A 25457-nucleotide genomic window follows, 5' to 3' on the forward strand; every position below is an offset into this window, starting at 1 on the left:
ATGGGAGCCCGAGAGAGAAGGCTGAAGGGGACTCTGAAGGGGCTGAGTCTCGAAGATTGATAATGTGAGGAATGAATAAAAGGATGCCCCCAGTGAAGGGAACAGCTTATGCAAAGGCGTGGAGAAATGAGAGCAGATGGGGCGGACGTGGTTGGGGAACTGCAAGTAGCTCCACGGGGCTCTGGCTCAGGGAACCAGGGGTGTTGGGCTGGGGAAGCAGCTGGTGCTGTCCACATGGGCCTTGCAGCCCCTCTGAGCAGGTGTGTCTCAGGCCCAAAGGCTCTGTGCAGTCCTGCCTGTGATTAGATCTGTGTCTTAGAAACACCAGCCTTATCAACATAAACTGGGGAAGGAAGAGACTGAGGAAGGAAGCTGTTGCATTACTTCAGGTGAGACACAATGTGGCTTTCAATGTGTGCAGACGAGGTAGACATAGAGAGGCCAAGAGAGATCTGGGGGATATCAAGAAAGAAGCACCTCTAGCATTTGGTGACTGGTGTGGAGAAGAGGAGTGGTGCCTGTAGATGTTTGGACGGGGTGGCTGCTCACACAGATGAAATTACAGGAGGAGGAGCAGGTGAGGAGTAGACGATGTGGAGTTTGACCGAGGCCGCTTTGAGATAGGGGCAGGCAGTCAGATACATAGGAGGAAGTTAGAGGGAGAGGAGGTACCAGTGCACAGATGCTGGTTGAAGAGAGGGGTGTGTTTAAACCTGGTGAACCCTGAATGGTGCACATTCTATTAAAAAAAAAAAGCTTATGGCATGCCCACTGTGGGCCTGGAAACTTCGCATTTACTCTTTTAGCCCTCTGCATAAGCCTGCATGGAAGGATTTGTGTACTGCTCCCTGGCCTAGCTGGAGCAAGGATTTAAGTCTTCGGGTACTGGTAGCAGTTCGATTTTACAGAGAGGTGCCAGCAAGGGCAATGAGCGGCTCAAGATCAGACAACACAGAGGGTAGCAGAGGGGGATTTGGAGCAGGTCTTCGGCAGCCTGGTCTTTATCACAACTACTTTTCATGCTGTGGGTAAACTTGGAGTGGGAGGTGCTTAGGTTGGGGTGGAACGTGGTGCCCACAGCGGATTGCATGAGTGGGTGGGATGAGGGCAACCTGATCCCGGCCCTGACTCACTTTCATGTACTGGGTTCTGCATCAAGCATGCCCTGGGGAAGACTCAGCACAGTGGTCTGGTACCCTTCACAGAAGGTTTGGCACTCATTTTATTATCCTTGCTGGAGAAGAAGGCTTTCTGCCTCCCAGGCCTCCACACCCCTGCCATCCTGGCTGCTGGAGGGGAGGCCTGCAACGAGCCCAAACTGACACCAGGGCAGGCCTGCCTCTGGTGGGAGGAGATGTTCCCTAGCACTAGATGTGAAAAGGTTTGCACAAGGGGGTGGGAGGTGGGGAACAAAGGGGGAGGAGGTATTTAATCACTGACATTTATTTAGTACAAGGCTGGTGTCATGGGTTGAGTTGTGTCCCCCGGCCCCCATAAATATGTCCAAGTCCTAACCCCTGGTACCTGTGAATGTGTCCTTCTTTGGAAAAGGGGTCTTGGCAGATGTAATTAAGTTACTGAGCTTGAGATGAGATCATCCTGGATTCAGGGTGGGTACTAAATCCACGGACTGGTGTCCTCATAAAAGAAAGGGGAGGGGATCTAACACACAGGAAGAGGGCCATGGGAAGCAGGAGGCAGAGAGTGGAGGTCTGCTGGGGCCACTGCAAGCCGCAGCAGGTGAGGAAGGATTCTTCCAAGAGCATTTGGAGGGAGCATGGCCCTACCGACACCTTGACTTTGACCCAGTGAGACTACTTTGAGACTCCTGGCTTCCAGAACTGTGAGAGAATAAATTTCTGTTGTTGTAAGCCACCCAGTTTGTGGTCATTTGTTGTAGTAGCCCCAGGAACGTAATACAGCCTCAAACACGGGGCGGGCAGGTGACCCCTATGCCCGAGGCAGACATCAATAGTCACTCTCAGCATTCTTTCCCATGGGAGCTGACACCACCCCATCCCGTCCAGCTGCGACGCCGTGACTGGAACTGGCAAGCCCCACGAGACCTATTGGCATCCTTGATTTGGTACCTACCACTGGGTGAGGCACTGGCGGTTCAGGAAAGGGCCTGTTCTCAAGGGGCTCGGAGTCTTCACCGGTGTGGGGTGCAGGGATAAGGGGGTGGGGGTATCGCCCCTGCAGCATTAACAGCTCTTGTTAGTGTTTGCACAGCTGCTCAGGCCCACCTGGTCTCTGTTCAGCAGCTGGGCCTCCTCCAGCTCCCTGGCTGTCCAGTGCAGCTCAGCAGACGGCAGCCTAGGAGTGGTGGTTTACCCCCCACAAGGTGAATAAGTCCACCACCAAGCATTTAGCAGTGAAAACCACCCCTTGGGCCAATATGATAAATAAAATGCACCAGTGCCGACATTTAAGAGCTATGAAATAACCAAGGAAGCCTCCTTAACTCGGTCTGGAGCCACGGAGAGAGACAGCACAGAGGAGGCGTGACCTGGGAGCTAGGTCTTGAAGGAGGAGTAGAAATTTATCTAGGTATGGAGAAGGGTACAAGACATCATTGAGGATGCAGCCTTCCCTACCCACCATGGGGTGCATTTCTTACCCTGTCAAAGGCTGATTGCTCACTCAGGGCACATTTCTTCCTCCCTCCCTCCCTCCCTTCTCCCTCCTTCTTTCCTTTCTCCCCTTCCTCCTCCTTTTTTTCAGCATATTGATGAAGCATTACTTTCATCAGAATCACTAGCTATATTATGAAAATGGAGATTCCTGGGCTGCATCCCAGACATTAAGAGTTCGAATCTTTAAGGATAGGACTTAAAGATCATTTTTAACCCTCTTCCCAGCTTATTCTGATGCACCATCAGCTGGGAATTATTGACCTAAAGGTACTTCCAAAGCAGCCCACCATTGCTGGATTGATACAAAGCAGGTGTGTGGGCCTTTGGGCCAAGTCCCATTCTCTTCTTGGGAAACTGGTCCTTGGATATGGAGGCCCCTTGGTTCAGAACAACGCTGAGCTGTGGGCCAGTCTGGGCAGGGGTGTAGCACTTAGTGGCTAGCCTGGGATTCAGTGAGAAAGGCCTTGCTACTTGTTACCTGGGTGGTCTTTAGCAAGCGGGTTCACTTCTATCCCAGTTTTCACATCTGTAAAGTGGGGCTACCAATAGAACCAACCTCCAAGGGCTGTTGAGAGGAGACAAATGAGGGCGTGTACGTAAAGTGCCTCACCTAGTACATTGTGCAGTTTAATAGAGCAGAGTTTTGTTTGTGTTTGCTTTTAAATAATGGTGATGAAGAAAAGTAAGTTATATCTTATCTAGAAGAGAGAAAATTTGATTGAAATCATCATTACAAAGCCTAGTTGAAACTTAGCTGTTGAGGAGCTAATGATCAAATTGGTGAAAATAGGGTCAGGTATGCCCCGAGAGTTAACATTGATTCTCAAAGGACTGCACGTCAGACCCGCTGTGTTCAAAAACAGCAGTCTAGACTTGACCCTGCCACACCCATCCTGTTGAACTGTAATCTCTAGTGAGGAGGCACCTGCATTTAAAAGAAGAAAAAGAGGGGCGCCTGGGAGGCTCAGTAGGTTAACTGACTCTTGATCTCAGCTCCAGGTCTTGATCTCACTGTCGTGAGTTCAAGCCCTGAGTTGGGCTCCTCGCTGGGCGTGGAGCCTACTTAAAAAAAAAAAAAATAAATGAATAAATAGATAGAAAGATAGATAGATAGATAGATGGATAGGAAGAAAGAGAATGCTTGCCTATGATAAGAATCAAGTGAGGGCACTTGTTGAAATTACATTTTTTCTGACCTCTCCTGGAAATTTTGCTTCAGGGCATTGGGGATGGGTTCCGGAATTCACATTTTTAAACAGGGGCTTCTTTGGAGAAGTTAGGGAAGCATTGGTTGAAAGCAAGTTTGACCTTCTTCTGTAGCAGAGACTTCTGGCGTCATCTGACTAGTCAGAAGCCTCCTCCTTGACTACAAACACTTCTTTGTGATTGTCCTTCCCCCAGCCAGGACTCTGGAAAGTGTTCATGGCGGGGAGACCGAAGAGTTGTCTGGAGGTTACAAAGCAGAAAACCTTAGTCAGGGTGCATATGTGTTTGTACAAATCTGTGCACAAACACCCTTTCGAAAACTACCTAAGATGACGGTAGAAAAAGGAATTGGCTAAAATCATTGAATTTGGGCTCACAGACTGTGCTCAGAGCGATATTATCTCTAATTTTAAAAACAAAAGGAAGCAGGGATATTCCCGTGGATGGTTGGGGGAGAATTTGGGTCTCAGTCCTGAATGGAGGGTCTTGCTACTGAAACCCAACAGTCTCCACCTGTCACCTTCCAGGATGGTGCAGCTTCACCAATTGTTTCCTCCTGGGAATTCCGGGAGGGCTAACACCTGTGTGCTTTATGCTAGAAAATGCTAGAACCTGACCTACTACTAATGGTGGAACAGGGAAAGGCCCTCTTAGCCAACCTCAGTGAGATAGGAGCCAGGAGAGGCTCAGGCTCTTGCTCCCTGCCTCCCCATCGTAGAGGCCACTTTTAGGTAACAGGCTTGAGCAACAGAATCCAGAGCAAGGCAAAAGGGACCACAGTGACCACTGAGCTGAATGCAAACAGGCTCACTGAGCAACTGACTTCTAAATAACCATAGGCCCTAACTAACCAACAGGCTACTTATAACTGGTAATCCTAAGATTACCAAAATAGGGAAAATTCCATACATCCCCATACTCCCCCACTATGGCCCTCAGCACCACATCATGGCCCACAATCTCTCCTTTGCTGTCCTGCCCGCAGCTCCCTGGCCATGGATTCAGTAAACATCTATCTCTTTTGTTCTGCCATGGGTGAATTCTCTCACTGCCTGTGCTGCTGGCCCCCAACTGATCAGAGCACCCCACACCCACCTCTTTCTAGAGAAGACTCTCCCCAGTCTAGACTCTCCTCCCTGGGGCTGGCTGCCAAGGGGATGGCTTTGCTTGCTGAAGCCCATGCTACCGGTATCTTAGTTTTTCTATATGACTTCTTTTAACAGGAACTTGAAAATAGTATTTTGAACATATTATGCTCAACTAGTCCCATTTGAGGGACCATCCATCCAAGGCGTGTTGAAGTTTGGGATGAACCAGTGCTAGATTAATAGACCAGACCAAGAACCACCAGACATGGCCTGGAAAATGGTTTATGAGAACAAAACAACAAAAATGAGAATATGCGGCTCTGTGAATGTACTAAAAGCCATCGAGTTGTACACTGTAAATGGGTGAATTTTGTGGTATGTGAATTATACCTCAATAAAACTGCTACCCTCTCACACCCCAACAAAGAATTAAATAGTGAGAAGTAGATAATTTCCTGGAAAGGTAGTTTCTCATTTTAAGACATAATGACCAGCCTATATGAGGCTTGGTTTTCTCTCCCATCCTATCCTGTTTAGAGATACCAGCCTATGTCATCCATCAGCACTGCAGAACCTGATCCATGCCCACCCCCATAAACCATGCCACTATTTAAGAGGGTGAGATTTGACAAATCCCAAAACAGCCCAAGAGGCTAACCATGACTTTTCAGGTTTGGGTTGACAAGCTGAATCCTGACTATTACTACCACCAACCAGCACTCAGTGAAGAGTTACTACAGGCCAGGCATTGAACCCTATAAGGTAGTGCTAGCAGGACCTGCATTTCACACAGGAGAAAACTGAAGCCCGGTTTCCGGAAAGTGCCCAGAGTCACTCAAGCTGCTAAGTGGCTGGCCACAGTTCAACCTCAGGTTCTAACTTTGGTTGCACATGGCAAACATCTGGACAGCTTTATAATCTACTGGTGTCTGGTTCCTGCCCCTGGAGATTCTAATTTTATTGATTTGGGGTGCGGCCTGAGCATCAGGCTTTTTTTGGTTTTGGTTATAGCACACCAGGTGATTCTAACGAGAACCTATCTCCAGAGTCCAAGGTCTACAAGATCAAGGCTGTTCACTCTCAGCTGGCGCCACACCCATGACTTGAGTAGCTGTTTCTGACAGCATGGCTAAATTCCTTCCCTTGGGGTTAATACAGGGAAGAAGAATAGAAGTTTCAGGACAGTGGCCCTGGCTGCAGGCCTCTGCAGGATTTGTCAGGCCCTGGCTGATCCTTGACCTTTGGTAGCCTCCCCTCCCCACAGCTGGAGACCATGATCTCACTGCCAAGTCCAGCCCCACCCCTCTCCAAGCCCTTGGCCCAAGTCTCGCCCTGGGTGGGGCAGGGTGGGGGGCGGGCAACTCTTCAGCTCAAGAGTGTGTGTCAACAGCAAGAATTCTTGATTGTTAACCCACCTAACCCAGGGCTAAGTTCCTATAACCAGCTTCGGGACTTGGCCCTGGGTTGGCCCTTGTAAACCTGGCTGACTCGGCATCTGCCCAGCTTCTTGCAAAGTTCTCACCAGGGACGCTGCTCCTGTATACATGTGTAGCCCCTGCATTTCACTTAGAAAGGGGTGAGTGTCTCTTCAGTCTTTGAGCCCAGAACTGCCCCTTTATAGTAACCATCCCAAATCCCTATCCTGCCGCCATTCCCTAGTGGCTCTTCCTCTGTCTAGTTTTGCACTGGCTTCCTTTCGAGTCCTGGCAGGCTGCTGCCTATTAAATGGTCCTCTTAAAGACCCACACACTTGCCCAGGATTTACACTTTAAATTGTTGATCAGTCTGCCCTCCAAAAATAGAGATGTAGAGTCCTCTGAAGTTAATATGGAGATTAAGTTGGAAACACGCAATTAAAATACTCAAGAAGACAAAGTGGGAAATGAGCCTGAGAAAATGATGGCCCACCCTCAGGACCTCTCTGCTGGGGCCTGAGGGGGGCTCCTCTTCCCACCGCACCCCCAAGGCTGGGCTGGCCCTGCCTGCAGCCTCCGTGCCCTGCCCTCCCAAACTCAGGCTGGCTTCCTGCGCCCCACCCCACCGCCGTTAGGAGGCAGCTGCTGCAGGGAACTGTTGCCTCCCCAAACCTCACAAGTTCAGCAGGACATTGGCTAAACTCAACTGAAATATGAGACCCTTGACTCTCATTGTTAACCTCTGACCTGAATACGGACCCCTCCCATGGTCCAGCACAGGATGCTCAGACCTGCAGGCTCCCAGCGCATCTTCTCGCTGCTGAGCTCCTCCCTCTCAAGACTTTCAGGTTTGACTTTTAGAAATGCTTCCGGTACCAACACCCTCCCCCATGGCTTCTAGCTCTTTGCAGAACCTCCCTCCTCCTCCTCCCTTCTGCTAAGGACCACAATGGCCTAGAGCCCTTGTGAGTGGAGGCTGTTTGTTCTTACACTTCCATTTTACCTCAGGCCTAGAAGCCACTGTTGACATTCTTGTAGCTTCTTGCTGTTTATAGGCAAATATGTGCTCGCCCTCCCTTGAAATCTGTGCCATCCTCCTGCACCGTCTGTAATATCGAGGCTTAGCTCCTCTACTGACAGAAAACCTAAGTAACAGAGTCTCAACCACACAAGATTTTTATTTTTTAAGTCAAAGAAGTCTCAGACGTACACAGTCCAGGCAAGTGAGTTGGCTTTGTGAGATCCTCAGGGACCCAGGCTTCTTTCTGCTCACTTCTCTGCCATCGCTAGGTTGGGACCCTCATCCTCATGGCCCAAGATGCAGCTCAAGCTTCAGTCATTACATGGGATCTTCAGTTCGGCCATAGAGGGAAGGAGACAAGGAGGCTTCCAGAAGTACCAGAGAGCAGTCACATGGCCACCCCAAGCTGCCAGCTAGGCTGGGCAATGTTTAAAAAGTCTGGGTGACAGTGGTTCCAGCTAAAAAATCAAACTCCTTATTGCAGAGGAAGAAGGGGCAGGTGGGTATTTGGTGGCAACTTTCTGTCTCTTCGGTGCCCTTCTCTGCCAGTCTTGTGTCCTCCACCTACAGCTTGGTTCTTCTTCACAAGCTCTGAGGACTTCAGCGCTTGCATCATCTGGGGAGTCCTCAGCACCCCCGACCCACTCGGTGGCCTTCCCATGCCAACAGTCATGACCTCCCTCCAGCCTCCCATCCTCGTGGCCACAGCATGGAGCTTGTCTGTCCACCTCGGGGAAGGGTGCGGTGTCCTCTGACCACAACCTCTTACACTTCCAGCTCTCTCCTCCCTCCCACCAATTCTATTCTGGGACCTCATTAAGATCTTGAGTTCCCTGACTCTGCATTTAGCATCCTCAGTTTACTCCCCAGAGCCGCATGGTGTCCGGCCTTTCTCTTGCCCACCCTCCCAGCTCCCTTCCTCCCTGACGAAACCAGCCCCTGCCTCTATCTGCAGAGGCTGCTCCTACAGACGCTACACAGTCCAGACTCATGATGTCCAATGGCAGCTACCTCCGCACACTGCTTTCAAAACCTCTTCCATGGACTTTGCCAGTTCCTTCTCCCAATTCCCTCTGCAGAGATTTCAAACCCTAATGACTGCCTTAAGCCCTCCTTCCCCCCACCCCCGCCCCAGGAACGACCCTGCTTCTTCTCTTTTAATTGTTTAAAGATTTTATTTGAGAGTTTGTGGGGCGGGGGTTGGTAGGGGCAGAGGGAGAGAGAGAATCTGAAGCAGACTTCTAGCTGAGTGTGGAGTCCAATGCGGGGCTTGATCTCATAACCCTGAGATCATGACCTGCGTCAAAATCAAGAGTTGAACGCTTGACTGACTGAGCCATCCAGGTGCCCCTCTGCTTCCTATCTTTTAGAAAAGGGGTCCTCAGGTATGGTCTCCTCCATTTCCTCCCCCACCACCACCTGCAAGCTTCTTCAATCCAGCTTTTCCTTCTGCTCCCATCTCCAGGAAGGAGGGGTCTCCTCACCGATCCGAGGCTGAACCAGCTACAGGCAGTTACACTTCTCATCTTCCTTTGAGTAGCCCCTCCATTTCTTGTACCTTCAATCTCTTTGTCTTCCTTGGCTTCTTCCTCCCTGAATAGAAAGATGAGGCTCTCTTCCAAACTGAAAAAGCCCTGGTTTATCTCACTCTACTGGCCTATAGAGATCCTTCTGCAGCCCAGTTTGTGGATAAGTTGCCTACCCTCCCTTTCTCCACTTCCTCACTCCCTTCGGACTTCCCCCCCTTTCCTATCTGGCTCCTGCTCTTACTATTTCCTGGAAACTGGGCCAAGGTGCCCACTGACAAGGCTTTTTCGGGCCTCTCCTTGGTGGCTTCCCTGGGGCAGGACTCACTATCAGCCCCTCCCTCCCTCCTCGGAAATTCTGCGTCCTCTCTTGGCTTCCTGGGCACCACCCTTTCTCTCGTCGTTCCTTCACAGTCTCCTGTGCCAGCTCCTTTTCCTCTGGGCCTTGATACGGGCAATTCGTCCATCCCAGGAAATGGAGGCTGCCCCCATGGCCTGGGCCACATCACAAGTCTACATCAGCTGAACTTTAGGAAACGCTTCACTGTCAAGGAAATGTAACATGCAAACTCAGCTTTCGCTTACCTTTCCCTAGAAAACAGGACCTGCTGGCCTTCTAAGGAAAGCCCTGACCTTCCAGCCAGCCACGCTCCCAGTTGCTTCCTCTAAAGCTGGTATAACACACACTCCCTCCAGAGAGTGCTCTGCTGCTTGAGAGGTACCGAGTTCCCCAATTCGGGGATGGTTTTCCCTTGAACAAAGCACATCAAGCTCCTTACCAATTGTTTTATTTTTGTCACTTGACAGCGTCTTGAGAATGTTGGGTTCTCCCAGCGCTCCTCAGCCCCACTGCTCTTCTCAGGGTCCATATCCTGTGATGAAGGAGAGCTGGAAGAAAGGCAGACAGGGACAAGGGGCCACCCCTGCCCTAAGAAACCACCCTTGAAAGGATTTTACACCACCCTGGAAGGAGCCCTCTACCCTTTCCCATGTGATAGATGACAAGAACCTGATGGGTGACAGGTGCAGGGGGGGTTAATCGGATTAAAACAGCCCACTAACAAGCTCATAAAAACCCCTAGATTTAGAAACTCTGGTGGCAACCCTCTTGGGTCCCCTCCCTCTTTGGGGGCTTTGTACTATTGCTCAATAAACTTTGCTTTGCTGCCCACCACTCTTCCTCTGGTCTACCTCTTCAGTCTTCAAAGCAGCGTGACCAAGAATGGGCCCGGAAGGAAAAAAAAAAATCCTCTAACACCCGGGGATCTCTTTCATACCCAGGGTTCCGACTCTTCCCTATGTCCCGGCAGGACTCTCTGGTTTGAATTGAGCTAAGTCGCCCAGTTCTCAGGCATGTTTGGGCATGTCTGGGGGTCCACTGCTTGGGATCGGCTTGGGTCTGTTTATGAGTGGACCAGATGTCTCCTGGGGAAGAACATGGCTGTTGTTTCAATTCCCACCATTGCAGATCAACCGACTGAGCAGAGTTAATCCAACAACATTAACGAGTGTTCTTCTGGCACTGGAAGGTGGGGGTCAGCAGGGAAGAAAAAAGACAAAATCCTGTCTTCATGGAGACAGGCATAAATAGCAAAATCAGGAAGATATGTTGTAAGAAGTGCTAAGGAGAAAAATTACACAGGGTGAAGGGATAGGAAGTGTGTGAGGCTGCTGACATTTGAGGAAGCGTAATCACTGAGATGGTACGCTGAGGCTGAAGGGTGATGTGCGGCCATGTGTAGGGGCGAGAACTCCAGGTGGAGGGGGCAGCAAGTGCAAAGGTCCTGAGAGGACAGAAAAAGGTCCTTTGCTTGAGGACTGAAGGGAGCCGAGTGAATAAGGAACAGCAGCCTAGAGATAAAGTCAGAACATCATAAGGGGTGTGTGTATGGGGGGTGTGGGTGTGGGTGTGTGTGGGTGATTGTGTTAAGGCTGATAGCACAGGGCTTTGTAAAGACTTGGGTTTAATTGTGAGGTGGGAGGACAGGGCAGGGTTTTGAGCAGAGGAGTGACGTGGTCTGGTGGATTTTAAAGGTTCACTCAGGCTAGTGAAGACTCACGGAAGACTAGTTAGGAGGCTGTTGCACTAATCCAGGCAAGATATAATGGTGGCTGGGGCTGGGCTGGGAACAACGGAGGTGGTGAGTGGTTAGAATTTGCATGGATTTTGAGGGTAGTGCCAACAGAATTTGCTAATGGTGGACCCAGAGATGATATTACTTAAGAATGAACGATCCAGATTCTGGGTACCGATTCTTGCCTACATGGCCTATGCCTTCAGATTGCACCACATGGATGGGGTTAGGTTTTTTTTTTTTCTCCCCTGAAGCAAATTGATGGTTCAGACATCAGTCATTGTGGAAAGATGCTAATCCTGGGGTAGGAAGGAAGGCAGGCTTGGACTGGGGTCAGGGTGTGGAGATGGTCGGGACATTCCTAGTGATGGTGGTGGTGGTCTTGGTGTTGGCAACAGTGTGGGCTGTGTGAGCTAGCCCCGACCTAGGCGGAGCTTGGCTTGCTAAGGGAGTAGGGTATAGCTGGGTTCTGTTGCTTTTCAGAGAAACCACTTCTCATCTTGGTCATACCTCATTTGCTTGTTGCACATTTGCTCTTTTCAATGCAGACATGAGTGCCCTTGCTGGCTGGTACTGGCCCCAGTGGGTCAGGGCTAGTGTCATGGCTGTTGGAGGGCCCTAGGCATGGCTGAGCCCAGGGGGCCCACAGTGAGCAGAATGGGGAGGGGGAAACCATGGATACCATGTGGCAGCAGAGGTCTAGTTCATGAAGTAAGTTCATGTAAGGTACCCCCTACACACCCCCACCCAGGGGATTTCCCTGGGATGTGTATGAGAGGCGCTGGAGTTTCCTAGGAGCAGGAGGAGATCCAGGCAGAGAAAGATCGTCCTGGGTGACTCACTGTCATGCTATTTTCCACACCAGGCTCCTGTTGTCTGGGAAATGTGCCTTCTCCTAGTTGGCTCACTCCTGGTCTCTCCCTCCAAGCTAGCTTTCCCTCCTGATAGCCATCTATGGGCATCCTCGGCATCTTCTGATATTCAAGACTGAAAGCCCAACATGTCCCCACAGTGAGCTCTTCTTCCCCTGCCAACCTCTCTCCCTCCTCTCAGCCTCCAGAACAATACCGTCACCCAGCCAGCTGCTGGCCAGACCCTGGACTGAAACTTGACTCCCTCTTTCCTTTTGTCTGTCACACCCACTTAATCATCTGGCCCAATGTGCCACCTCCCAAACACTTCTTGATTCCTTTTTTCCATCCTTGCTGCCCCAGGCAGAGTTCTGGGGTGACCCCTTGCAGGTTACCCTCCCGTCCTCTTCACCCCCACAGCTCCCAGAGTGGCCTTCCTGGTGCTATCACCATCCTGCTCACCATTCTTCAGTGGCTCCCCATCACCTTCAGGAGTAAAGCCCTCCCCCACTGCACAGCATTGAGACCTTGTGTGTGGCTGGTGTGTGGCCCCAGGCTACGTGCCCACCCATTCAGCCTTAGGCACCCCCCTCTGTAGCACTTCCTGTGGCAGCCACTCTGAACGCTGTGGGGGTGGGGTGGGCTGGGGGGGGCAGTCATTCCCAAGGTCTTCTGTTTCTATGGACTGGAAGGAATTTCAGACTCCCCAGACTTCGGCTCTCCTGGGGCTGGGGGTGGGCTATTTGTTGACTTGGGAGAAAAAACCAGCACTTCCAGCCAGGTATCTCTTTCTTCCTGTCCTGCAGAAAGATGCATATGGGCCTGTTTTCCAATGTTTGTTGACTGGGGTGGGCTTTGCTCTGGGAAGGGAGAGGTTTGTGTTTTGGGTGAGAGGAATTCAATTTATGGGGGACTCTTCGAAAGCCCACTCCCTCCAGAGTGCTATTTATTATTTCCCTAAAACTCTTGCAAAATGGGGGGCTCTTTCAAACCCTCATGCTTCAGCTTCTGCTCTTTCATCCCTGAAAGTTCCCAGCCATTGTAGTGAATTTCTTTCTTGCGTCCAATCTCACTCAGGTTCTGCATGAGCTGTGGTGGTCACATCAACCCCTTTCTCCAGGCCGACTCCGGGGCTCCTTCCGCGTGTCTCCACCATACTTTGTTAATCCTTCCATCTTTCCAAGTCCCTAATTCTCCTGCAATGTCTGTATGTTTAATGCGGGGTTTTGTTTGTTTGTTTGTTTTTGTTTTGTTTTCTTTGTTACCTGTTTTTCATCTTTGTAGCTCTTGTTCTTAATACCAGGTCCGACACATAGCATTTTGCTTGGTAAAAGTTTGCTGAATAATTTAGCTCAGCATAGTGTATTCAGCATAGATTACGTTCTGGGCACTCTAAGCACTGAGATACAAGAATGAATAAGATGGGGACCCCTGGACGTGTATGGTCCTAGTGGAAAAGGCACGCACACTTGCAATTAAAAAATTATCAAATAATACGCTAAATTCTACAACTAAATCTACGAAAGATGCAGCTCTTAGGTGGTTAAATCCTGGAGCTGGAGTTAGGACCCAGGTGTAAATCCTAGCTCCACAACCCACTGGCCTCATTTGCACAGCTGTGAAATGGGAGGAGCAGTACCTGTCTCAATCAGTTAAGGATAAAAGGAGATGAAGTATGCAAAAGCATCCGGCATGGTTACCGGGCACATAATATATGCCCGATTCAAGTTTGCAGAACTGTCTGTGCTGCATCGTGTGGGAGCCTAGGGCCTTTAATTTTGCCTGGGGCAGTTGGGCAGATTTCATGGAGGAGGGACACTAGCTCGAGATTCAGAGACAGGGGCTCTAAATGGCATTTCTGGAGAGAAGTCTCTCTGTGGGGGGGTCTGTAACCCTGTGATGCCTCAGGAGAGGCAGCATCCAGGGGAGAAGTGAGCTCACAGGAGCGGCATTGAGATCTAGGGTCATGTGTCCCCAACCTGCCTCTGAAGCTGCTGAGTCAGACCGAGGCCCAAAGGGCTCTGTTTTGTTCCGAAGGAGCTTGTGGCTGAAGGACAGGCCTGGACAGGGCCTGGTGCTGGGACTTTGTGCCCAGTTATTTCATGGGAGCAGCTCAAAGCACTGCCCTGCTGGGCCCCTCCCATTCCCCCCACCCCTGCAGGCAGGCCCCAGGGAGCCTCAGCCCCTGAAGTGGGTTCCAGCCTGGATTTACAGAGGGGATGTTTTTGGCTTGGGGTTTTGTTCTAGATGCAGCCCCCAAAGAAAAGAATTCCTGCCTCAAGAGGCAGGTTTCAGCCTGGGGTGAAATCCCAGCTCTTGAGCAAAGTGGTCTCACTTCCTTAAGCCTAGACTGTTCATTCGTCTGTAAAATGGACAGAGCATCACCAACCTCCCACGATTGTTACCAGAATGAAGTAGGAAAGGGTGTGTTTCCTTACTTTGCATCAAGACCTTCATACCTAATGTTTATTATTCTCAGGGGTCGTGCGGGAAAGGGAAAGAAATGAACTAGAGACTTACCTCCAAATTAATCAGTCTTGGAGTTGCCTGGAAATCAGTGCTTCCCAAATGTTCGCATGCCCAGGGATCTGCAGGATAGATTCTGAACCAGCAGGCCTGGGGTGGCGGCTGCGAGTCCGAATTCCCAACAAACCCCGAGCTAAGCTGACGCCTGCACCATCCTGTTACCACCACATATGGGCCGCGTGGCTGCAGGTGCTTCTCCTCCTCGCCTCCCTCAGGGTTCCCTGCCCTGTTCTCCTAACTGGCCTGGCTGCTTCCAGTCTTCCCCACCTCTGTGCAGGCCGCTCACTGTTGCTGGACGAGTCTTAATGGAGTGGAAGAGAAAATGTCTGCTGTATAGCCAGGAAGGATGGCAGGAGCCGCTGCTTTCATGGGAGAGGGGGAAGGAGGGCATTTTTGTCTCAGGAGTGGACGGGCTTTTATCTAGGAAACCACCTCCGAGGCTGCCTGGGTGTGGGAGGCGAATCACCCAGGGCTTGTTTACAAGAGGACCTTAAGCGGTGTGAGGCAGAGCATGAAAGGTGGTTATTTCCAACAGGACCTTTCTCCATTTGGGGGATGATTGCTGTCGGGCTCTTTGCTGGGACTCAGTTTCTCCGGTGGGAAAAGTCCTAGCAGGTGCCTGGAATTGCCGGCCGACTGGCAGTGAGGAGCACCTGCTCTGGGAAGGATGCCAGATGAAAGGCCCAGAGCCAATCCTTTCTGCCCCCTCTCTGCTCAGCTCCAGTGTCTGGGGGGAAGAGGGGAAGGCTTGGTTTAGTCTGTCAGCCTTTTAGGAACATATGCACAGGGATTCACACAGATCAAGTCGTTCTTGAAAGAGCTGGTGGCCATCTCCCTAATGTGCTGGGAGATATTCTGGAGAAAAGGGGAAAGTGGGCAGATGGGTGCTGGGGGATAGGGTAGGTGTCCCAGCTGAGCGGCTCCCAGCATTGCCAGGGGCTGGACTCCACACGAATCTTCCCCTCAGCAGAGAGGACTTCCCTAGTTCTCTGACAGCCGTAGTGTCCGCCAACAAGAATCGTGCTGCCTTCATGTGGTTCTAATGTCAAGAAACAGAAGATTGAGATTTAGTAAATTGGACAAGACTGAAGGAGTCGCTGTTTGTGCGCCTGGGGGAGTCTGGAGTTGTAGCCAAAGATTCTACTCCCAGGGGTTGGCGGGGTTGATCTGTAAGGTCAGATTCTAAGAGCAGATCTGGAGGAACGCAATTTTCTAGCTGACGAATGAGAAAATGCAGATGGCAATTACGGTACATAAGCCACATTCAGGACATTGGGGCCCTCTCGAAGCTTTATGCACGTTTTTGGTCTCCTTGCATACACGAGATGATTGGCGTGAGCCTGGCGGGTCTGTTAGCTAAACACAGATGGGTGCTTGCAGCTGCAGCTAGACTTGTCCGGCCGGCAGGAAGAAACTGTGTGCTGTGCAGGGGTGAGCGACCAACCGAACAGGGGAAGCTGGCCGCCCACCACTTTGACGGCCTAGACATACGATAAGGAAATGCTTTCAAACATGGGAGGGCCTGGAGTTAATCTAGCAAATTACTTGAAACCTATGGTGGCTCTGTGGAATTAAAAAAACAAAAAACAAAAAACAACAAAAAACACTTTCCCAATATTCTTCTTTCATTTATTTATTAATCTACTTCTAAGGGCGCCTGGGTGGCTCGGTCGTTAAGCGTCTGCCTTCGGCTCGGGTCACGGTCCCAGGGCCCTGGGATCAAGCCCCGCATCGGGCTCCCTGCTCGGCGGGAAGCCTGCTTCTCCCTCTCCCGCTCCCCTTGCTTGTGTTCCCTCTATCTCTGTCAAATAAATAAATACAATCTTAAAAAAAAAACTACTTCCAGAAAGTATTGGAGGCAACTTACAATTAAAAACACATATATAAACTGGGCAGCTTAGGTATAAGTCAGAAAGGTCAAAAGCCAGAGAGGAAGCAGGGAGAAAATTCTGCCCAGAACTTAAGGTAAGAGGTATTAGGCATTAAATGTAATCCTGACCCTCCTTTGTCGTTTTCTCCACCTTCCCGTACATGTGACCCTGAAGAAGTTGCATTTTCTATGGCTCCCTCCCGAAAGAAGTTAACGAAAAATTTCTCAAGGAGTTCAAAGCTGGAGACTGGATCAGCTCTCAGCAGCTTTCAGAGCCTAGGGGTAGAGCTCAGGAACCATGCTTTTTGACCCTGTGGCCCCCTGCTGTGCGCTCCTTGCCCTGAGAGGTCACTGCTCAGCCCCCATGTTCGTTCTTGACCCAGACCCTGTGAAAGCCTCTGTCCTGGCCTCAGCTCACAGGGTGGGTGCCCAGTGGAGAGACAGCTGTGGCGAGTACGGGGAGGCCAGGTGCTGCCCCCACAGCAGGGGCCGAGGACAGGTCTTTGGCTGGTGTCAGCACATGGACCCATTCCCCTCCGAATGCTCATCTGAGTTGGGGGTGTGGCGCCAGCGGTGCAGGGACAAGCCAAGGGTGGGAGAGACAGGAGGCTGGAGAGTGGACAGGGCTCTGAAGGCCATGTTGAAACCGGGACTCTGTGTTTTAAGCAGGGAAGGGATCTGGTCAGATTTGATCCTCATTCTCACTAGCTCTGGGTCCCCAGCTACTGCGACAGGTGACACTCAACACTCCCTTGGTCTCTGCCATTCCTCAGGCCTGCTTTCTGAGCTCCAGTCACACTGCAGATCTTTAAGTTCCTCCAAAGGGCTGGTTCTCTCCTGTCTCTGGGCCTTCCCGTGAGTTTTCCCTTCTAGGATTATGAACCCACAACCTCCACTTGGCTGATGCCTGCTCCTTCCCTAGGGAGCACATTCCCGCTGCCTCCCGCTGGGACAGGTGACTGATGGCCCGTTGTAGTTCCCCTTTGAAATAGTCTCCTTACTTGTAATTACATGGGTGGGGCGGATAGTCTCTATTTTTGTGGCCTAGCAGCCTATTTTGTATGTATAGCTACTGTACCTATGTTTTATTTTGGGGTACAACCCCTCCTTCACTCTTAACCTATGCGCTGTGGGTAAAGTTGACCCCTATCCTGGAGGAGCATGTGACCTAGTCTACACTAATCAGTAGAGTCCATCCCCCTTGGCTTCAGTGATTGGGTCAGGAATGGGCGGGTGGTCTAAATAAGCCAATCAGGGCTAAGGGCACTCAATCTCTGAATATTTGTTTGAGTTTTTGGGATCATTGACTCACTCACTTCTAATGGCCTAAGTTGGTAATGATATGAACTGCAGGCTGCCTGGGTCACCTTGACTTGCCTGAGAATTGAACCAAGAGGGAGCAAAGGAAGAGATGGTTCCTAGTGATAGCATTTAAGCTTTGAATCAAGCTGTTCCTAAAGCCAACTCTATCCTTGCAGGCTGCAGTTATAGGAGCCAGTCAATTCTCTTTTTATTTTTTATTTATTTAAAGATTTTATTTATTATTTGATAGGGGGGAGCTACCCGATTCCAGACTCCATCCCAGAACCCTGGGATCTTGACCTGAGCTGAAGGCAGACGCTCAACTGACTGAGCCACCCAGGCGCCCTCAATTCTCTTTTTAAACATAGACCTGTTTGGGTTGGATTTGCTGTCAGTTGCAGTTGCAATAATATAAATGATAACCTTGGTCTATGTTGTCTTCCTTTTGCCATGAGGGCAGGGACTATGTCTGTGTCTCCAGGGCCCGGTTCAGTGCCTGGCCCATAGGAATGTTTAACAAATGAATCAAGACATGAAGAAAGGGGTCTTGGAGCTTCTCCAACCCCTACGCCTTCGTCCTTTCAGACTTGAAAATGAGGCAGTGGGTTGCGGTTCTTTGTGGGTGATGATCTTGTTACAGAGTCCCATTGGAACTAATTTTCATTAGAGCAGGAAACTCAGACTACAAGAAACCAGCCTGTTACAAGTCATTGCCAAAAGGGGCTCTGGGAAAGACCTGTTGCCCAATGAGATTTTTACAGTGCCTGAAGTCCTACTGTCAAGATTTCTTGGGTGCCTAGGTGGCTCAGTTGGTTAAGCGACTGCCTTTGGCTCAGGTCATGATCCTGGAGTCCCGGGATGGAGTCCCAGGATCAAGTCCCGCATCAGGCTCCCTGCTCAGCGGGGAGTCTGCTTCTCCCTCTGACCCTACCACCTCTTGTGCTCCCTCTCTCAAATAAATAAAATCTTTTTTTTTTTAAAGATTTCTTTGGCTTACAGTTCTGAGAACTCAAGAATTCTCTGTGAATATATATATCTGTATCTGCTTATGTGAGTATAAAGAAACTCTAAAAAGATACATAAGAAACTAATAAAAATGATTACCTGTGGAGTTGGGATGGGGATTGGTTCAATAAAAGGCAGGTGGAGGAATGAGGATTTTTATATTGTTTGAATTTTGAGCCATATGAATTGAGACTTTTCAAAAATTAAGTTAAAAAAAAAATATCCATGCATGCAGAACCACTAGGAACCATTATCAGCTTTTAACAGCTGGCGGGGGGGGGGGGGGTATTTATCAGCTTGTTTTTCAACTTGGGGATCTGGTTTCAGTGAGGGGGTCCTTGAGAGTGTGGACAGGAGTGATTTGTCTTGGTTGAGGGAGGGGAGGTGGAAAGAGGGGACCATCTGGAGAGGTCCGGCCTGGGCAGGTCACACATCTGACAAGGTGAGAGTTAAGAGAATTAGGCCAAAGGGAGAAGTAGGGCATCGAAGATGCTCTTTCCTAGGGGCCCATCTGCCTGCCGGACTTGATAATTTCCAAGACTCCTCTCATCTAAAAAAGTTCCTGAAACCATTATCTGTGTGTCTGTAGGCATGTCAACTTTCTGAGCCTGTTGACATCTATAAAATGAAGGGGCTGGATTAATGATCTCGTCTGACATTCTTTCCAGTTCGGATGCTCTCATTTTAAGTTGCTGTCTTCTTTCCTTGCAACCTGTCCTAAAGCCCTGCCCCTGTCCAGAAAAGACACAGGTTATAATAACCAGGGAACAATACATGTACCTTCAGGACACACCAAGCTTAACCACTGAAGAGAGCTTGGGATTTAGAGTATCTAGCAAGGACAGTCACAGTTCCTTCCTGTATGTCGCTGTTGCTCACGGAGGTTAAGTGGACGAGCCAGCACGTGACGATATAGCTAACTGTGCTGTGACACGCTTCCTGCCACACTCACCCTGCACTTCTGGGGCTCCCTGGTGGACACTCTCATGCCCTCCCAATGCAGCAGACTCCCTCATGGCCAGTGGACACCTGCAGAGCTGAAAACCTGTGCTGGTGACCATGACCCTAGGGAGGCTGCAGTCCTTCACCTCTGAGAGAACAGGGAAGGCCCTCACCTTAGAAGCGTAGTCGTGGTAGTTTCTGTGGTTGTGTCAGTGGCCAGGGGGCAGCAAAGGGGGTACAGGTCGCATTTGGGGATGACTGGAAGAACACAGACCTGATGTGGGGTGATGGTAGAGCACCCAGGCTGATGTGTGGAGCTGGATGATGGACGTGGACTCTTGGGCACAGGGTCTGTTAAGGGATGGGAAGACAGGAAGCCCAGGGGGAATATTCACCAAGGGCTCAGGTTTAGATTTTGATATTATAGCAATAAATATAGGCACAGAGATACAGGGACAGGACTGAAAGGCGCCCTGTCCCTTAAAACGGGCAGCTCCTGGCCTCCAGCTCTTATGGTAGGTCAAAAACAGCGGCAGCGGCTCACAGGTAGAACAGCACGGGGCTAAAGATGCTCTTCAAGCCCTATAGAACCTACCGCTTATAATGCCCTGTTTAAAAAAATATATATACATATGTATATATATATATATATATACGTACAATTTATAGAACCTACAGTGCTTATAATACCTGTAAAAATATACACATACATACATATACATACAATATATATATTACACATTACATATGCTATGTATTACATATAATATGTATGTAATTTAATTTTGTAATCTTATGTGGCTTATACTTTTCTGTTCATATAGTAATTTGCTCAATGTAATAGTTTAAATGCTATGAGAATTTTTGTGATCATGTTTTGAGCGTTCATTTTCTGACTGTGAGGCACAGCCCATGGAGATGGAGGCGGGGCTGGTTCTTCTTTGCCAGCAGGCCCTGTGGGGGGAGATCGCTCGCCCCTCGGAGCCCTCCTCTGCAGATGCCGGTTTTGAGGTTGCCCAGGCAGCCGACAGGACTCCATCTTTTTCTTTGTTAAGAAAAAAAAAATTCAGTAAATGTCTCATTCACCCATCCCGAAGGATGGGCGCCAAATGAACAGTGTTTGCCTCTTGGGATAGTGGAAGGACTTCTGCCTTTTTATAGATTGTGGTGTTTCAATGCACAAAAAAAGTGAGAGTTATGAAATGATTTTTTTCTTTTGTGTTTTTCTGCACCTTTAAATAAACAAAATTAAAAATAAAACCCAATCACTGTATTCTGGGAATATTTGTGCTGACTAATCATGCTCTAAGGTCATGGAGATACGGTTTCCCGGTCTCAGAAAGCCCGTCAGCACAAACTCACTCACCCCTGTGGCTTCCCCAATTGCCTCTGCCAACCCCGGCACCCTGATTTCCCATCTTTTGTGGGAGGTGAGGAGTCCTTTCATGGCTTTATGTCCACTTAGATTCCCTGAAGTACTTGAGGAGTCAATTTTTGGAAGGGAGTTATTTAAATTGTTCCGATTTTCTTCCAGAGGCGGGGCCACAAGCTCCAGATGACAAGGGCTTCTGCGTGGAGAGGGTTGTTCCGCGCCCCTGGTAAACCGGATCTAGTGTTTGGTGCCTCTCCTTTTCTCCTAAAAACAGACAGATGGTTTAGACTACGGGGGGTTTCTATTTTTGGCCGGAGAAGAAACACGGAACTCCACCACTGCAGGATGTCGTTAACAACAGGAGGCGGACTGACGGAAAATGGAAACGGATGATGTTTTACAACAGTGTTATGTGTGCTTTTCCCAGACCACAGCCCAACAAAGACATTTTATCCGGTCCTCAGTGCAGGTCTGCCCCCTATGGGCCAGATTCTCAATTTATTAGTTTCATCGAGTCTGGTAGGGCTCAGAACGATGGGTCTTTTTTATTTTTGTTTGTTCGTTTATTTTTATTTTATTTTAGTTAGTTTATTTATTTATTTTTGACAGTGGGTCTTTTTAAATCCCTAAGCCCTCAGGGCAATTCTTCTGCACTCTAATTAGCTGTAGCTCTGTAAAGAGTCCTTCAGGCCTCAGGGATGGTGGAGCTGGGCTCAGAATGTGATTGGATGACTCAACAGCTGACCCGAAATTACAGTAAGAATTTTTAAACTGTAAAAGGGGAAGTTTAGGCAAAGTACTTTCCTTATTCTCTGTATGGGAAAAGTATATGTTTCTAGCGCAAGTACCGACACATAAGATGAGCAGTTTCCATTTTGGTCACGTTATAACCAAAGATGAGCAAATGCGGGATGTCCTGTGTTGAATTTCACTAGGTTGTGAAGAGCCTAAATGTACCGATTCTGCCTGTAGATGTCTGTATTTTGACTTTTGGCATTCACCAGAGTCAGACACTTCATGTAAAAGACTGATTATTATTATAGTTCCTTAAGAAATAACCCACGTTTTATCAACTCTACTCCTGTGTGATGACCAGCGACTCTGGGCCTGCTGGCCACACACGGAGCAAAGCCAGGCAGGCACTTTAAGTGAAATACACCTGCGATTTGAAGCACCCTTTAAATGGCTCATTTTGGGTCTGCCTTTAACATGAAGCTTAGTGGTGGTGAAACACGTTTAAGGCAAAATAGGAAGAATGCCGAAGGAGAAAACCAATCTAGGATTGTGGCAGGGAGTTGTCTTTAAGGTATGCACTTTAATATTGACAGAACTTAGCAGAGAATTCGCACTTCCTAAGTACGTACTATGAGCCAGGTATCATGCTAAATGCTTTCCATGGATTATTTCATTCGTTTCCTCCCACCAATTTTGTGAGGTAGGTGTTCTTACAATCTCTGTTCCGCTGGTGGGCGAGAAGAGGCTCAGGTAAGAGAAGTGACCTGTGGAACATCACGTGCCCTCAAGTTGTAGGGTCAGGATTCAAATCCAGACAGTCTGGATGCACGTCTGTACTCCTAACCTCACCTACGACAGCAGCTTATTTAGGGCTCAACCTTGCTGATCATCAGGGGCAAAAGCAAGGAGGGGCGTGGGGCTCCTTCCCTGAGGACGCGGTGCTGAGTTTCGTGTGCACATCTATGCCTTTGCAGGTGGGGTCATGCAAATCCTTTCCTTCTTAGACCCTGGGTTTATCACTGGAGCTGGTAATTTGATTAAATATCCAATGTTCTTCCATAAAAGCTGAGTGCAGAGAAGCCCTAGTCTTGAGTGCATAGTAAGCAGCGGAAGGAAACCTAGGCCAGATAGAAGGGACTTGGGAGGCATTTGCTGGTCCTTCCAGGCACCAGATGTTGAGGGGGAAGACGATTGTAATATGATATGCCTCAATCTGCTGGGGAAAAATCTTGTTTAATTCCCGACCCCTCAATAAAAAATGTAAAAAAAAAATTAAATTCTTTGAGAGCAAATCTTTTATAATTTTCCCTACACATCTTGTGGATGTCAATTAAAAACAATCTTTGTGGCGCCTAGGGGGCTCAGTCGGTTAAGCGTCTGACTCTTGGTTTCGGCGCAGGTCATGATCTCATGGGTTGTGAGATCGAGCGCCGTGTTGAACTCCCCGCTCAGAGGGGCATCTTCTTGAAGATTCTCTCCCTCTGCTGCCCCCCCTTAAATAAATAAATCTTAAAAAAAATCTTTAATATAAGAACTTACAATGGCCTCTATGTACAATATCTCTATTGACTTAAAATTGTTTTCAATCTACTTTCTGGAGTCCTGATTTCTACTTGATATTATTAGTAAGTGCTTCTCTTTGCAGTGGAAGATGGTGCCAGTACTTTGTGGAGAGCCACATGCTCTGAGATGCTTCTCCTAGTGGGAAGGACTTGCATCGTTTACATTTGGAGGTTGCAATTCTTTCCCATGTAAGGTGAGTAGGTTATAATGGGACTCAAACCTTAATACCAGCATCGACACTAAGAGAAACACTAATGATGATATATTCTGAACCCTAAATGAAATACTCATTTTAGAATGATTACATCATGAAAAAGACTCATGAAAGTGTTTAATCCTAGAAGGGACATTAAACATCACCAATTGTAAGCTCATATTTTTATACTGGCAGTAAGAGCTTTTAACAAATAACTGTTTCTTTTTTGAAACAGATGAGGACAATAAGCCCAAAGAGGAATGTGATGTGCCCAAGATCCTATTGCTACTAGTAGATATCGATCCTGACTGCACACTGGAATAACTGAGGTTTTTTTTGTTTTGTTTTATTTTCTATTTTTTAAATTTTATTATGTTATGTTAGTCACCATACATCATTAGTTTTTTTTTATTTTTTATTTTTTTTTTAAAGATTTTATTTATTTATTGGACAGAGAGAGACAGCGAGAGCAGGAACACAAGCAGGGGGAGTGGGAGAGGGAGAAGCAGGCTTCCTGCTGAGCAGGGAGCCCGATGTGGGACTCGATCCCAGGACCCTGGGATCATGACCTGAGCCGGAGGCAGACGCTTAACGACTGAGCCACCCAGGCGCCCACATCATTAGTTTTTGATGTGGTGATCCACGATCCATTGTTTTCCTATAACACCCAGTGCTCCATGCAGTATGTGCCCTCCTTAATACCCATCACTGGGCTAACCCATCCCCCCTCTCTCCTCCCCTCTAAAACCCTGTTTGTTTGGAATAGGTAAGTTTTTAAAAAATATTGATGCTCGGACCACATCGCAGACGGGCTAATCAGAATTTCTGGCCTTGGGCCTGGGTACTAGCACTTTTTAAAGATCCCAGGTGACTCGCTCGGAAGCCAGAGTTGAGAACCACTGAGCTAGACATCTTGTCTGGGGTCATCAAATCCACTGTAGTCTCTCATCCCTCATCCCTGAGCCCATGGCAGGCCTGACTAGTAGACTATGGGAATGCTTTCCTGTTGTGCCTAACCTGGCATCCTCCTCATATTGTTCCTGTAAGCTACCTGTCCATCAGCAGTGGGTGACAACCTGAAACTTAGCTATACCTGGGCACTCACTGTACCTTGCTTCCTCCAAACAAAATTATAGAAAATATCTCAAAGTATTATTCTGGTAAAACTGGGATCATACATTCTCATAGTCTGGGGTTTTTATCTCTTAGTCCATTAGGGCTCTACTGGGGAATACTGAGGTGAAAGCCCTGGATTACTCAACTGAGGTTCTGCTCTAGCTTATCCTGTGGAAAGCAACTTCTCCTTTCCCTCTACACAGATGCAGTTGGGTTGATCTAGGTTTGCATCCTAATCTTCTATTTACAACCTATGTGACTTGGGACAAGTTCTTTGTGCCTCAGTTTCCTCAACCGTAAGTAAGAATAATGATGAAACTATCTCATGTGTTCATTCTTCTTGCCTTTCTTCTGGTATTGATCTCTAGCAAACTGAAGCCTTCTTTATCTGTCTGAATCCTCTTGGCTCCCTGATAACAGCTTGTTCTAATGAACAGATTTTTTTTTTTGTCTTTTTTAAAGATTTTATTTGACACAGAGAGAGAACGTGTGCACAAGCAGGGGGAGCGGCAGGCAGAGGGAGAGGGAGAAGCAGGCTCCCTGCTGAGCAGGGAGCCCCATGCAGGGCTTGATCCCAGGACCCTGGGATCATGACCTGAGCCAAATGCAGACACCCAACCGACTGAGCCGCCCAGGTGCCCTAATGAACAAATTCTTGATAGAAGGGGTGGGTTAGTCCTTAGGCCTTACTCACTAGTATTCAGAGGGCCTATAATGGCCTTCTGCAGACAATGACTACGTTTCGACACATTTTTTTCTTAGGTACTTTGTACTTCCCTAGCCAGAGATAAGCTTTGAAGTTTCCTAACAGTCTGGATGTTATTAGAATCAATTTTGTTCAAAACTGAGAGCAAAGGGTGTAGACTGCTGACCCGGATGCAGCAGAGTCCAACAGCCTGGGTCACCACTCAGGGCCATGAGACTATGTCATGCATGGAAACCACCTTGTTTCTAGTTGGAACCAGAGTTTCAGTTAGATCCAATCCCCCAGAGCTCTGATCCCTATTGTTTT

General features: G+C 48.7%; 1 long non-coding RNA gene across 1 annotated transcript; it reads left to right on the forward strand.

Moving 5' to 3' along the window:
- The first annotated feature begins 256 nt into the window (after positions 1 to 256).
- On the forward strand, positions 257 to 24801 carry LOC113937685. The gene is made up of 4 exons (XR_003524680.1): positions 257 to 389; positions 23216 to 23326; positions 23565 to 23658; positions 24649 to 24801. It is a non-coding gene; the product is annotated as an uncharacterized LOC113937685 (long non-coding RNA).
- The last annotated feature ends 656 nt before the right edge of the window (positions 24802 to 25457 follow it).

Source organism: Zalophus californianus, chromosome 4 (assembly GCF_009762305.2).
Source record: "Zalophus californianus isolate mZalCal1 chromosome 4, mZalCal1.pri.v2, whole genome shotgun sequence".
In the NCBI taxonomy this organism is placed as follows: Eukaryota; Metazoa; Chordata; class Mammalia; order Carnivora; family Otariidae; genus Zalophus; species Zalophus californianus.